General features: G+C 36.3%; 1 non-coding gene across 1 annotated transcript; it reads right to left on the bottom strand.

Annotated features, from left to right (window-relative positions):
• Positions 1 to 2,751: 2,751 nt before the first annotated feature.
• On the bottom strand, positions 2,752 to 2,860 carry LOC122496329. Its single transcript, XR_006300770.1, has one exon. It is a non-coding gene; the product is annotated as a U6 spliceosomal RNA (small nuclear RNA).
• Positions 2,861 to 3,180: the final 320 nt, after the last annotated feature.

Here is a 3,180-nt window from a genome sequence, read left to right on the forward strand (position 1 = left end):
AAATTAGACTCAGAGTAATAGATTCTCAAGTTGCTTCTTTTCCCATCTGAAGAACTAAATTGGTATCAAGGCAAGAAAACATATTTTATACTCTGTTGATTAGTTAAGCCCTCTAAGAGTTGTAAGGATAATTGGAGTTCTTCACTACTACAGCTTGACTCTCCAAGTATTTTATTTATTTAAGGAAAATGTCATCTATATTCTCTCTCTGGTCTATAAGTTTCAAGGATTCTTGTTACTCTCACATTTGGTTTTCTTTTTGACACATAAATTTTTTCCTACCATATGTCTACTCTCAACTTTGAATCCCCATACAGTGCAGAGTGCCTTCCTTTTTCTATTGCATCTGTTTCTTTTTGATAAGCTGTGCCCTTTCACTGTTGCACATCATGAATCTCATGCCATCAAGTTTCAATAATATCTTTCTGTTCATGTGTACTTCTTTGGCTTTAAAATTGAGATAGAAATTTTAGCCTGGGATTTTGAATATTCAGCTATAATCATCCGGGTCTAATTACTAAAGAGTTAACTGCCAATTAAAATTCTCTTTCCGTGTAGAGAATATAGTCAATGGTATCGCGGTATTATTGTGTGGTGACAGATGGTAGCTACACTTGTGGTGATCCTAGCATAACGTGTAGAGATGTCGAATCACTATGAAAATAATGTAACATCATTGTGTGTCAACTATAGTAAAAATTTTTTTTTAATTCTCTTGCTGTTCATGGAATCACAGAAATACAGGATTAGAAGGAATTCTGACTTTGCATGGAAACTCTCTGCTTTATGGTTTTTCTTTTCATGTAACAATCATTTTACCTAGTAATTAGAAATTTTAAATTTATTTTTTGTCTTTGCCTTTCAAACTGTAATTTATTTCTCTAGAATATTTTTAATGTGTATTTATTTTTGAGAGAGAGAGAGAGAGAGAGACAGAGCATGAGTGGGGGAGGGGCAGAGAGAGAAGGAGACATAGGCTCTGAGCTGTCAGCACAGAGCCTGACGCGGGGCTCCAACCCACCAGCTCCGAGATCATGACCTGAGCCAAAGTCGGATGCTTAACTGACTGAGCCACCCAGGTGCCCCCAAACTGTATTTTAAACACCTTTCCCGGGGCGCCTGGGTGGCTTCCTCCGTTAAGCGTCCGACTTCAGCTCAGGTCATGATCTCACGGATCATGCGTTCAAGCCCCGCCTTGGGCTCTGTACTGACAGCTCAGAGCCTGGAGCTTGCTTCAGATTCTGTTTCCCTCTCTCCAGCTACAAATTTTACTTCTTCTTTACAGCACCTACACAATTTATAATTATATATTTAGTTGTGAGATACTTTTTAAGTGCTTACCGTCCTTATTAGATTATAACCCCATAAGGGAACAGGTGATATCTATTTCTTAATCTTTTGTCTCCAGTGATTAGCACTATACTTACAAAGTACCTGCTCAATAATTATTGCTTTTGAAAGAGTTTTACTAGTTACTCTGCTACAAAGGGAAGTGAGGAATGCTGGCATGTGTTATACAACAACCTGTATCCTTTTGTCTCACTTATAAAACATATGTCATTGCGGCAGAACATTTTGAAAATAACTTACTTTCTTCCTATTGGCCCCTAGACATTGGTAATGTGTTTTAGTTGACTAGAGTCCACCAATTCCACTTATATACATGGACTGTTGATCTCAGCTAAGAGAGCTGCAACTAAAGAAACACCTATGTCACCAACCTAATAAATTGGTACACACAGACCTTTTTAAACTAATAACAATCAGTAATAGTAACTGATAGCGAGTTTTAGATAAATGCCAAGCTCTGAGTTAAGCACGGTGTATATATTATCTCTTAAAAAATGTATATGAGATAAATACTCTTTTATTATCCTAATTTTCCCTGTGGACACAGGGAGAAAAAACATTACACCCAAAGTCACATATATTAAGTGGTTGATTCAGGGTTCTAACTTAGCTCTTTCTGAGACAAATAAGCACAGGATTTTATCTATTTCTTTGACAAATAATGATAAGATTGATACTTTTTTACAAAAGTTTATTTATTTTGATAGAGAGCTGAGCAGGGGAGGGAGGGAGAGAAAGAGAGAGAGAGAGAGAGAGAGAGAGAGAGAGAGAGAGAGAGAGAGAGACAAAATCCCAAGCGGGCTTCATGCTTGTCAACACAGAGCCCGATGTGGGCTCCATCTCATGTTTGGTGAGATGGTGACCTGAGCCACAATCAAGTCGGATGCTCAACCAACTGAGCCACCCAGGTGCCCCTGATTTTATTAAATTACAGTACAGTTGACATACAGTATTAGTTTCAGGTGTTCAACATAGTGATTTGACATTTATGTATATTACAAAATTCTCACCACAAAAAGTATAGTTACCACCTGTCACCTTACAAAGTTATATTATTATTGGCTATATTCCCTATAGATTGACTTTTCTAAAGAAAGATATACTTGCTGGATTAGAGTAGCTGATCATCATGTCCAGGCAAACTGCCTTTTGTAAATTAATTGAAGGGTACCTATTCACTTACAGAACTGAATTATATATTTAAATCATATGCACTATATATATGCATGCTATATATTATATGCACAGTAATATATATTACATATATTTATTTGCTAGTACATAAGAGTTAACATTTATCAAATGCTTACTGTGAGCCTAATTCTAAATTAAGTAGTGTTAAAAGAGGTGTTACCTCATTTAAAGATCATACCTTATGCAGTAGTACATTTGCCACTTAAAAAAAATATGGAATGGTTCATAAATTTGTGTGTCATCCTTGTGCAGGGACCTTGCTAATCTTCCCTGGATTGTTCCAATTTTAGTATATCTGTTGCTGAAGTGAGCACAATACTTTCCACTTTTTATAGGTGACAGAACTGAAGTGCAAAAAGAAATAAGGACACTTTTCCTGAGGTCATATCATTTATAAATGATGGATCCAGGTTTGGAATACAAGACCATTTGACTCATAGGATACATTTATCATCTATGTCTTTCTTCTCAAATCTCTAAACTGACCAGGAATTAAAAGTTTTTAGCAGTATTTTTCACGTGTCTTCTGAGTATTTCTCTGTCATTCGGTATAGTTGGATATATGGAATATTCTCTGTCATGAGAATTTAGGCACTTGGAAATGTACTTAGGAAGTGCAGGCCACCTCAGGGTATT

Source organism: Prionailurus bengalensis, chromosome A1, assembly GCF_016509475.1.
Source record: "Prionailurus bengalensis isolate Pbe53 chromosome A1, Fcat_Pben_1.1_paternal_pri, whole genome shotgun sequence".
Classification (NCBI taxonomy): domain Eukaryota; kingdom Metazoa; phylum Chordata; class Mammalia; order Carnivora; family Felidae; genus Prionailurus; species Prionailurus bengalensis.